This window comes from Chenopodium album, chromosome 7, assembly GCF_948465745.1.
Source record: "Chenopodium album chromosome 7, dcCheAlbu1.1, whole genome shotgun sequence".
In the NCBI taxonomy this organism is placed as follows: Eukaryota; Viridiplantae; Streptophyta; class Magnoliopsida; order Caryophyllales; family Amaranthaceae; genus Chenopodium; species Chenopodium album.
The window spans coordinates 62,284,362-62,297,510 of record NC_137840.1 but is presented as its reverse complement, the minus strand read 5'-3'; the positions used below and the strand labels follow the sequence as shown (position 1 = coordinate 62,297,510).

General features: G+C 35.6%; 1 pseudogene; it reads left to right on the top strand.

The window, feature by feature from the left end:
- Positions 1-7,023: 7,023 nt before the first annotated feature.
- LOC145640432 (putative mitochondrial protein AtMg00310 pseudogene) lies at positions 7,024-8,019 on the top strand (annotated as a pseudogene).
- The last annotated feature ends 5,130 nt before the right edge of the window (positions 8,020-13,149 follow it).

The window sequence follows — 13,149 nt, the reverse complement described above, 5'->3', positions numbered from 1 at the left end:
AAAATAAAACAAATATAACTAAAATCTAAAAGATCAAGGCTAAATACAACAACAAAGATTTTAGTATACATCTGATGTACAGTAATATTACTGTAGATCGAGGTAACTTTTGTTGAATTTAGGGTAACTTTTGTCCTTAAAGCTAAGCTTAAATAACTTTTATTATATCTGGGTAGCTTAAATAACTTTTATTATATCTGGGTAGCTTACATCATTATAAGGTAACTTTTGATCATTTTAAGGTAACGTTGAAGTAGATATACTATATTTAATTGTACATTTGATTTTTAACTTTCTATTTTTTTTATTTTCTCTATCTCTCTCTTCAAAGAATCCCACTGTTTGTGATTCCATTTTCTCAGTGGCTTCCATAACTATAAGCAACAATAGAATTATTCTCTTCAACTCTTTGAAACTTTTCATTCAAGTAGGACGATAGAAGCTTCGCTAGTTGAATTAGCTTGCTTCGACACATGTATTTATCAAATTAGTTGATTTCATACGCCTTCGTCTCTGATGTAGTGTTCTCCACATCCATTTTTTTCTAGTCTCGAATCTCATTTAGATCTAAGTTTACTCCCACTTGGCTTTGTAGGAAGAGACTTCTTTCTATAAAGACAATCATGAGCAACAAACACTTTGTTATCTATGCGATTGTAGGAATAATACCTATTAGTTTCCATGGAAAAACCCACGAAGACTTATTTATCTGATTTAGGGTGCATTATGTCATCTTTGTAAATATTTTACACAGATTTCATAGCCCTCAATCTTGTTTAGAAAAGACAACTTTTGGAACATTTTCAATTCATAACTCTTATGACATCTTTTCAATTTCTTTGGTTGAGTTTCTGTTTAGTATATTCGCAATTGTTATTCTAATGTATATCCTCAAAATGATATTTGTAAATCATTAAATATTGGATTGAACCATGACAAGCAAAGTTTGATTCTTACTTTCAACACACATTATAGTGTTCCTAGATTGTGAATCAATTCAACAATTCCCTTTAGATGATCATTGATTTTGAGTTAAATTATTTTCACAAAAATCATATTGTGGTGTTAATTATTTATCTCAAACTGATTTTACATTTCATTTTGGAACTTTGAACATTTCAATAAATCCATGCTTTACTTCATTAAGTAATTATGGACATATTTACTTAAATTGTGTTAGTAAAAGCAATGAAATAGTTAAATCTCTTTGCTACTTCTTGATTTTATTGGTCAACACACATCATATGTATGAGTTCCAAAAGGTCATTAGCTCTTTCACCCTTTCAACTAAAAGGCAACTTGGTCATTTTACCTTATCAAGCATGACTTTTAATTCTCAAATGATTCACAATCAAATAAGAATAAGAGTTCATCCATTTGTAATTTTGGATGTGCAAATAGTTTATGTGACCTAGTCTTAATTTGTTTTAATTAAGTTTGTCTTAAATCATCTAATTTTTGTTTTGTGATCTACTTATATCAATGTCATAAAACAAATTAATCTCTTATCTAGCAATAAAATGAAAATAATTTATTATCTTGGTCATGGATCAACACTTGTCCAAGCTAAGTAAACCAAATCAGTATCTCAACAAGAAAACCGAAATATTATTTCATGAAAAAACAGAAATAGTCTAAAATCATCATAAAACAATCATAATTTAAAACTATGAAGTTATTTGTGGCCACTCAAATACTTCTTGTGCACCCTTTAGCTCCATTTCCTTTCTAGCCTCACTTCTTTGCTGCTTATGCACAACATTAATAATGTTGAGCTTATGCACAACATTAATAATGTTGAGCACTGCAACTTGATATCGCATACCCTAAGTGAAAGTTAAAATGTTTATAACAAGAATATCATGTAACTCTTACCTGTCGCTTCATCTTAGTGAGGATATCCTTGTTCAAGCACTGGCTTATTCTCCTTTCAGATAATTCTCTATATGATTTTTGAGTAAATTAACAGCTTAACTACATAATCCTCATCATCTTGAGAAAGTTTCTCGTGGTCAAAACCATCATGTAGAGAATGCAGAATTATGTCACGAACCTCATTATTTTTTAATGGTCTCCCTAACAAACTCATGTGGTTGAATAGTTGAACCATCATGTCAACATAAATTTGTACTGAATGTCCTGGCATGAATTTTTAATTAATAATCTCACCAGTAATCTTATAGGTTTCAAACCTAATATTTCCAATCCAGGATTCGTTATTCTTGAGAACCATGTTAATGATTTCCTCGACGTTTCCATCCAATCCCCCATCAACATGGGAATTCAGTAATCCATTAGAAACATCATGTAAGCATTTGAATAAAAGATAAGGTTTATAGTCCATGAATCTTCTAGCCCAATCCTCTGGAATAGAAGACAACATGACATACGTGACTCTTCGATTTTGAAACATTTCTTAAATGTTTCTCAGGAGTCATGCCTAGACTAAATCTGCCCTTGATTGGTAAGTCTAAACGAAATTCAAGGTGTTCGTTCCTTATAACACTTCTAAGTTCACTTTCCCAATTGTTGAAGTTGAGAAAATTAAGCCTTGTATTCATTGTTGGTGGTAAAGCATTACTGTCATCATTGTTACGGCTACCCATCTATGTCAAAATAAGGCAAAGTTTAATAATTATGTGTAATTAAAATTAAAGTATCATAAACGAATTAAATTGGAAACTTTTAAAGGCACTTTATTCAATATTAAATTATCCCAATTGAATTTTAAGTGATTCTAAGATCCTTTATTCGTGCAATAATTGTCTGGACTTTGGCCCTACCATCAACCATTACATTTTCAAGGTGAGTAAACTCTTTACTGATTACAACTCTTGTAACTCTTGGTTGAATAATTAACCATCACATGTTTAATTATTACCCTTTGCTTCAAGGTTTCAAATGCTTTAGGTAACCTTGTTGAGCTTGAGCATAACCAATTAAAATTGTAAAACTTGATTTACCCCAATTTTCCCAAGATATAAAATGACACCCAACTTTGGCATTACCTATCATAAATATCAAAGGTTTATTGGGTTTTTTAATTGGAACAGCAATCTCAATATTACTGGGACCTAAATTTATTATGTTGTGATTATTTTAGTGAAATTCAGTGCATCATCAATCAACATAAATAAAATCTAACATGCATAATTTACTTATGCAATAAAACAAGACATATTATGTCCCCTTAGTCCTAAGAAAACTAGAAATGATAATGCTCCTACTTGAACCATCATAGATCTCTATCCACCTTGCTCCTTTGGACCTTCAGTTCATGGGCTTCTTAGGACTAAACTATTTAAATAACTAATTTATTTACTCTAAATAAAAGTTACAAAAGAACTTAATGGTTTGTAGACCGTATTTAGATTACAAAAATAAATCACGATGCGCAGATCGTATTTAGAATCTATAGGTCATACTAGTCTATACATAGCAAGATAATATCATATATTTTTTAAAAGTTCCATGTAATAAATCACTCAACATGCTTGTCTAAAATACAACATCGAATGTTCATAATTAAAGCAACGAATTTCCTAAATATATCATATTTTAAATCATAATTAGATAATTTAATATCACATATTATTCATGACCAATTATAAAATATCATAGATTTTAATTTAGGAATGAGATAGAATCAAATCATACTTTAACATTGAAAGATAAATCATTAATATTCTATGATTATCCTAACCACTTTAGGAGATTCTATCTTAATTAATTAATTATTAGCCAATCAAATAATTTTAGAATCAATTATATCCTAATCTAATTATAGGATAATCACATTATTTAAATCAATTATTATCCTTTTTGAATAGGAAAAATACACTTTAATAATCCCAACTATGGGTGATTTACTTCTAACAATCCAAACTATAGTTTATTTTTTAACAATCCCAACTATGGGGTCAGTTTTCCTCCAACAGTCCCAATTACCGGTGACCTGCTAAACAAGTTTTTTTTTTAACTTTTTTTTTTAATTGCCACATGTCAACACATGAATGGTCAGAAATTAAAATTTTAAAAAATTAAACATTTAAAACAAAATAACTAAAAATAAAAAAAAAAAATAACCAAAGTTTCGGCCACCCTTAATTTCCCCACCCCATGACCCCGCCGGAACCCTAACCCCATCCCCTAACCTCGCCGAAAATCGGTCGGCCAACACTCCTTCACAACTGAAATCAGCGGTCGTCCTCTACTACCTATCTCCGACCCTCATAACCACCCAGCTAGCCCTCCTCGACCCCCAAAACCACCTTGAAAATCCCCTTAACCTCAAAGAGCCCGTGAAGAGATTAGATCAAAATTGGGGTCTTATTGAAGGTTTTTGCGAGGTGATGAGAAGAGTAGCTATAATAGGGCAAGATGGTGGCTTGCGGCTGGAGTTGCAAGCTGAGTTGCGGCTGTAGTTGCTCTGTTGTTGCTGTGATGAGAAGTCGGTGGATCGGAGATGGCTGGTTGCGGGAATTCGTATGGCGAGGTTGCGGGAATTGTGGCGAAAGTTGTGAGAATTCGTGGTTGGAGTCCGTGAATTCGTGGTGAGAGGTGGAGGTGGCTGGTTGCACGAATCGGTGGCTGGGGTTGCACAAATTGGTGGCTGGAGTTGTGAGAAATGGTGGCGAGAGGTGGAGATGGCTGGTGGTGTGAATTGGTGGCGTGGGGGAGGAGGAATGTTGGTGTTGTTTGGTGACGAGAAGTGTGTGTGGTGAGAAGGGAGGAGCTAGGCAGTGGTCTGCAAAGGTGGTGAACGGTGGAGCAAGTGACTGGTAGGGGGTGAGGAGAGGGTGGTTGAATTTTTTTATTTTTAATTTTTTTTATGGGTTTATTTTTTTTCAATACTTTGGACCAATAACGTGTTGACACGTGTCATGGTCACCTGTTATAACAGGTTATTGACTCGTCGTTGACCGATTGGGACTGTTGGATGAAAACTTACCCCATAGTTGGGATTGTTAAAAAATAAATTGTAGTTGGGATTGTTAGAAGTAAATCGTCCATAGTTGGGATTATTAAAGTGTATTTTTCCTTTTGATATGCTCAGAATATCCTAATATATCTTATCAAAAATTAAACACTTTAATTTTGGATAAACAACAAATTTAAATAATTAAATATGGATAATATCAAATATTACAACTTTTGAAAGATTTGATATTATCCTAATCAAAAGATTTTATCTCAAATCAATTTTATTTTATCCCAAAATAAATTGTATTTATCTTGAAATAATTTAAAATAAAGTATTTTTTTAAAACTGTGTACTGCGCGGCTGTTGGCCACCATTGTTAGCTAGCCACGGTGGCTGACAGCACCCACTACCGCAATGCAGCAGCAAGCAGTAGTAGAGGCAACCACTATTGCAAGGCAACATCAAGCAGCAGCAGCGTGCAACGCTTGCACAACTACTGCCTAGCCACCTCGGACCTCCGTCCTCCCCTTCCTCTCCCTCTTAGACCGCTACCTGGTCGGCAGCCGCCGTGGTTGCGCCACCCAATCGCGGCTGCCGACCTTATACATATATGTGTTTTTAGTTTTCAATTTAATTAAAATAACATTTATCAAAGTTAAATTAAATCAGTCCTCAAATTAAAATAAAATCATCATTTAATTTTATGATACATCATAAAATTACTCCCAATTTAATTCTAACTCTTAAAATTAAATTGATGATCATACACAAAACATTTTTATGCACAAATCAATCCAATTAAAATTATAAGACATAAAACAATTCAAATTAAATCAAAAATCAATCACAAAATCATATTTGAGGGCTTAAAATTTTTGAAAAGTTTGAAATTTAAGTTAGGGTATTTGAAATTTCGAGCAATTTAGAACAAATTTTCGGTCCTCTTCATGGCTATTTGAGCATAACTAAATCGCATTTAATCAATTCCAAAAGTTTAATCAAATTAAATATAATAATTGAACCATAATTAAATTAATTTCTCCATCTTAATTGATTATAAAATTAAAAACATGGACTCCAAATAATCGTATAATTATCATCAAGCGTTTTCATGCAAGAGGCTAACTGATACCACTTTAGGACTTTATTAGGTACTATAATGCGGAAAACATGAATCATATTCATAAAGCACCTAATCCCAAGATCGCATGAATGACACACAAGACACATAATCATACCTTTGAACGTGATCTCCATAAAGCAATTCGACTGGAAAATCAGGGAGAGAACAGAGCCCCAAGCGTTGCTCCTCTACTTAGTCCACGGGACTCGAACAAGCCGTCCACCAATACTAGATTGGTCGAGTGAAAGAGGAAAATCGCGATCACCACCTTTAATGGAAAAAGCCGACCACCACAAACCACCATAACCGGCACCGAGGGGAGGAGAGAGCCGTGAGAAAGAGAGAGTTTGAGAAGGGTTTGGTCTCGTGTTTTTTAATTAGGGTTTGATCAAAACTGATCATAAAATGTTATGTCTAAAACCCTAGGCACTTAGTCTATTTATAATCCTATTATAATTAGACTAAGTCACGAAGCCAAAAATCGCCCTTATTCCTCCATATGGTCGGCCATGCTAGGGAATGAGGCCCATCATAGGCCTCGTCCTCTCGTGCTCGATCTTAGCCCTTTGTGTAACCTTATAGGATCCGTTCAATTGGGCTTTGTCCTATTTTACTAGCACAAAGATTGTTAGTACCTCTAGCTATGATATAACGACGACCCAAATGAATGAACTTAATTATCTTCATAATTTGATCCATTTAATCTAGTAATTGAAGCAGATTTTTGACAAGATTATTTCTATAAATTAGAGTGCTTTTGTCCGGGTTGCCTAATTACGGATAATGCTCTTGTGGCATTTAAGATATTTCATGCGATGAAGAAGAATGGTGAAGGTAGGGAAGGGTCGGTGGCTTTGAAGTTAGATATAAGCAAAGCATATGATAGAGTGGAGTAGGTCATTCTGGAAAGGGTATGTGAATTGGGTGCGTAGAATAATGGATTTCCTGGCTTCCCTTTCTTTCTCTTTTAAGATAAATGGCACCATTACAGGGAATGTATGTCCTTCTAGGGATCGTCGTTAAGGCGACCCAATTTCTCCGTATTTATTTTTTTGCTATGTGTTGATGCTTTTTCTACTCTTTTAGCAAAAGCATCTATGGATGACAGAATTCATGGGGCCAAAATATGCAATGGCGCCCCTAGAGTCTCTCATTTGTTTTTTGCCGATAATAGTCTATTTTTTGAGAGGGAAATTCTACAGGAATGTTCGGAGATAGCTGATATAATCAGGAAGTATGAACGAGCATCTAGTCAAAAGGTAAATCTAAGTAGACAGAGTTTGCTTTTAGCAAATGTATGACTACATCTCGAAGACAAGAGATTGTGACTACTTTAGGGGTGAAACAAGTGGAAAATCATGAAAAATACTTAGGCCTTCCGAAAATCATTGGAAAGTCTAATAAGGTTATCTTTTCTATTTTAAAAGAGAGAATATGGAAGAAGCTTAACAAATGGAAGGAGAAATTTCTATCTTAAGTCAGAAAATAAATTCACATTAAGAAGGTTACACAAGCAATAGCTGCTTATATGATGAGTATTTTCAAAATTTTGGATGGATTGATTGATGAAATTCATATACTACTTTGTCGTTTCTGGCGAGGTTCGAACCTGGATAATGAGCGCAAGCTTCATTGGCATAATTGGGAGAAAATGTGCTTATCGAAGGTGAAAGGGGGTCTTGGATTTAGGGACCTTAAATGTTTTAATCAGAATTTGCTGGCCAAGCAAGTTTGGAGGCTCTACAATGGGGATGATACTCTTTTGCATAGGGTTTTGAAGGCGCAATACTTCAAAAATACTTCAGTTATGGATGCTAGACGTGGGTATAATCCTGGCTTTTCTTTGAGATCAATTTTGGGAGCTAAGTCCTTGTTACTAGAGGGGCTGGTGTGGCGTGTGGGAAATGGAACCAATATTAATGTATTTTCAGATCTGGACACATATTGTGCTTCATACGCTTTCGTCCCGTAGATGGCCAAGCGACAGATTATTCTGGATTTAGACAAAGGATAGAGTGTATTCTGTAAAAACAGGCTACTGGTTGGCAAAAATGGGTGCTATAGACGAGAATGGAGAGATGGATTCTATTGGTGATAACGCAATCTAGAAAGGGACATGGTCTCTACAGGGGCCACCAAAGTTAAAATTTTTGTGTGGAGAGCGTATAAAGGAAGTCTTGCCGTAAAATAAAGAATCTTTCAAAAATAAATTGTTCAAGACAACGCTTGTCCAATTGCAATGACAGTAATGAGACCATTTTCCACACTATGTTTGAGTGTAATGCTACAAGAAGCATTTGACATAATCATTATTTGTCAAATCTGATTGCAGGGGCCCTTAATACGTCATTCTGTGAGCGGTGGGATTGGATGTAATGTAATTTGAGTTCACATGATTTAAGATGTGTTGTGGGCAGCTTGGTCTTACAGGAACAAGGTCTACTTTGAGAATTCCAAGCCAAATCTGTGTTATGTTGTTGCTGGTTTTGTTAGAATGGTGGAAGAATACCAAACGTATGCTTAGAATGAAGGTGTTCGTCAAGGCTTCTAATGTTGTTGTACAAGTACCTACTAGTAGTAACGTTTTTTTTGGGTCATGCCCCCTGCTGGTACCACTAAGGTAAACACGGATCAACAATTTATTGAAGGGGAGTATGCAAGTCTGGGTGTGGTCTTGCGAGATTCTTAGGGGCAGCTTGTCATGTGTACGACGAAGAAACACTACTAGAAAAAGACCGTTTTCCGACGGAAATTTTTCCTCAGAAACACCCCGTGTTCCGTCGGAAAAGGGATTTCCGACAGAATTTCGTCGGAGACAGTCGTCGAAAAAGCAATGGTAGGAAAATTGACCTTTTCCGACAAAATTTCGTTGGATTTCCGACGGAATTTATGTGTCGGAAGAGCATTTCTGGGCCGGAAAAGTATGTCGTAAAACAACGATGGAATATACATCTGTCGGAAAATTACGACGGAATTTCCGTCGAAAACTTCTACCAAAAAAAAAGCCACACACCACTACCCACCACCACCCAACACCAAGTTAAGCCGCCACTTCCCACCCAACCCCAAACCCAAAGCCAGTAGCCCCACCCTCCCACGCACTTAGACCCCACCCAACCCCCAAACTCGATCTCAGATCCCCACCCCAACCCCCAAACCCGATCCTAGTAGCCCCACCCTCCCACACACCCAGATCCCCACCCAACCCCACACCCTAACCCAGTAGCCCTGAAAACCCTCCAACACCCAGATCCCCACCCACCCCAAACCCTAACCGACGACCAGTCCCCACCCATCCATCCACCACGTTCAACAGCTCCTTCGACAGCAATTAAACCCAGAAATTTTAAAAAAAAAAAAAAAAACACCACATTCACCACCGTGAAACCCAAAAAATAAAATTAAAAAAACAAAAAACAAAAAAATTTAAAAAAACACAAATACAAACCTGAAAACTTGAATTGCCTTCAAATTTATCCTTGAATTTGGTTTAACAAAGCCAAATTCGACCATGAAAACACTAGCTCTAGTGTTTTCATGGTCGAATTTGGCCTTAGAAAACCCTTAATTTGTTTAACACCATCCCTAAAGCGAAATCAACCACCATGCCTACACTTTACCGCCTCAAACCGCCGAGAAACAACAAAGGACGAATAGAAAAGGAGAGGAAAGAGAGGAGAAGAAAGAGGCGAGTAAGAGAGGAGAAGAAAGAGAAGTGATAAAGATAAAGGAAATAAAGAAAAGAGCATAGGGAAGGAGAAGGATAGGGAAAGTCAGAGAAGGAGAAGGGGAAAGATGATGAGAGATAAGGAGAAGGGGGGAAGGGAGGCAGATAATATATTTAGGGTTTATTAAAAAAATTATTTATATTCCGACGGATTTTAATTCTGTTGGAAAATTAACTTTCCAACGGAATATTCCGTCAAAAATCCCATTTATTCCGACAGATTTATTTTTCGTCGTAAATTACTGACGGATTTTCGAGGGAATGTTAAAATCCGTTGGAAAAAAACGACGAAATAAAATTCCGTCGGAATTTCCCATGTTTCCGACGAATTTTCGTGTCCCTCGGAACCAGTCTGTCCGAAATCAGCCTTTTTCTAGTAGTGAAAACACAAGCTGCTTCTGTTGAGATGGCGAAAGCCCTTGTTGTTCTTTATGGCTTGCAAATTGCGAGTAGATTCGGACATACCAATGTCAAATTAAAATGTGATGCCTCAAATAGTGCTATAAAGAATCACTCAGGGGGTTGCACTATGTAGACACCCATTTGTGTCTCCCCAAAACCAAACCCAGTGATGAGTACCTTTCACGTCGAATCATAATCGAATGAAGTGAAAGTGTGGAAAGTCTAGTGTTGCGGATAGTTTTAATTTCTTTTCTCTTCTCTCTGTTTTTGAAAACTTATTTTAAGAAAACAGCCAATCCAGTTTGATTGGTCCATGATATGGGTCCAATAGTAGTGTAGTTGTATGGGGCTTGCAAAGACCTTTCCAACAATATATTATAAGTCCAATTCCGATGAATATTGAGGAAGTTATGGCCAATTTACTAAATTGGGCCCGGTTTGAGATTTATATGCGGCCCAATGATCTAGGGGAGGGCCTAATATGATTTATCATTCCTGAATGGTTTTAGTCTTCTAGAATCTTCTAAAAGGTTCTTTTCATTCCTAATTCAATTAGCATTGATAAATTGACTTTTGTTGACTTTTCAAAGTTTTAATCAAAATCAAATAGCATTTTCGAGGAAATTATACGATTTTATCCTCCAGTACGGCAAACTTATCTGATTTTCGAAAACGCGTTAAATTTAAGCTTGGCGTCTGACCCCAGGCCTGGCGCCTGGCGCTAGTGTTGGTGCCTGGCGCCAGCTAGCTAGGGTTGGCGCCAGCTCTGTTTTTTTATGCGTCAGACTCTGTTTTGTTTAATTTATCTTTTGGGCTGATTTTCTTTATAAATATTGTCGTAAAAAACTCCGTTTTCATTGACCTACAATCAGTTTTCATTCGCAATCATTAATTCTCTAATTCTCTCTTAATCATTCACCATGTTTCATGATCTACAATCAGTTTTAATTAGCATTCATTCATCGTTCTTCTCTAAACTTTGTTTTTACATACAAAATTCCGCATTCACAAGATCTAGAAACACCTAGCCATATTCGAAGTTGCCTTCGCCCTAGACGTGAAAGGTTTAATTTCTGAGGGTTTGGTCCCAAATCTCTATTTCAATTATTTAATTTAATTGTTTGTTTATTATTTTCCTTAAAGTTACTAACGTGTGTATTTTGTTATTAGAAAGAGGTACGAGGCATCAAAGTAAGTGCTTTAATTGATTTATTGATATAATGATGTAGAAATCATGTTTACATTGTTCTTATGATATTCCTAGTATCATGTCTAGGGTAATTTTAATATTAAATATGATTCCTGCGATGCTTCCTATGTTCTTCCTAATATTTATGATTGTTAGTATCATGTTAGGGTTAAAGATTTGATTTTTGTTGCTTAGTGACATGCTAGGGTTTGTTATTAATCTTGTTAGTATCATGCCTAGGATCTTGCTATTTTTATTATGCTTTAACATGATTATGAATATTATTATTATTATTTTGATGATGATTATTTTATTTATAATTATTATTCATGATCATAATTAATTTATTATGTTGCTTGATTATTTATTATATTGCTTGATCACACCTTGTATGCATGCTTAAAGGGAATTTGGTACTTGTAATCATGCTTAATAAGATAATTAATAATCTTGTTTAGGGTTAATATGATTATAATTCAAGTGATCGCCAATAATAGATTTATTTGTGCATTAATATTCGACCAACATAGATAAACAGGTTTAGGGTTAATCCTATTGATTGCATGTTAATTAGAAAGCGCACATGAATATGATCAGAATAAAATAGAGACCTATTATTAGGGCAGGTTCAATCTCTTTTAGGTTGGATTTGTACCTTCATCCCCGAACCCTTATTTTGTTCTAGACCTTATGGAGTTGACGATCTCTTGGATCGTTAAGGGGTGTAACCTTCACCTCGTGAACGGTTTACAAGTTCCTAAAACTTGTTGGCGACTCTTTTGCTCTATCTTCTTCCCTTTTGGATGCCACCGTACTTAAGTGTATGATCACATTGGGGTTCAAGCTAGTGGGATTTAAAGCTTGAAATTATTCCCTACACACTCCTATTTTTTCTAGTGTATGATGATATTGTTCTAGATAGCTCTATGTGTAATCAATTTTCTATTTCTCATGTTAAGAGGGCATATAATACCGTAGCCCATATGGTTGCTAGATAGGATACAAGTGGGTGTACGAAGTACTTTTATATGGGTCCTTTCCCCCAAGGCATTTCTTCCTTGGCGGAAATGGATTTAATTTAATAAAATGCCCGAGCTATCTTCCTGCAGAATAATAATAATGATGATGATGAGGAGGAGGAGGAGGAACGTGTGGCCCGGTGGATTTGCGGCCAATCCTTGCCTTACGGCTGGCAGCATGGCTAGCCTAGCCTAGCCCTCGCATGGCTAGCTTCTAGCTAGGCCATTGCAAGGCTACGGCTAAGTTTTTACCAAGTTATGTTGTTTGACTTATTTTCTCATGTCGTTGATTTTTAGAATCGGCTCGAAATTTGACGTTCAGTTTTGAAGCCCTACTCTCATAATCCGACGTCTGAGTTCGTAATATCTTTATTGATTTATTTAGCCCTTAATTTGTCGCCTTAGTTCGGCTATATGATTGGGTGTGACCCGTAGGGTTTAGTCAAGAGCAAGTTGTGAGATTAATTATTTTAATCTCACTTATCGAAAACGGCCTCTAGCTAAACATTCCAATCTAGTCGTGAGATTAATTATTTTAATCTCACTTTACTGAATAATTAGTTTTCCTAATTAATTCTGAACTTTCTATCGAAATAATACACTTGTTCGAAAGACATCAATTGTTTTACAGTTAATTATTTAACATAAAGAAACTCTAAAAAAAAGTCCTACATTAATCCCCAATGAACAGTAGTCATAAGCAAACTCGAAATTAGGAACAAAATAAGATCTTAATTAGAGTTTGGGCTATTCTAAATAAAAAGT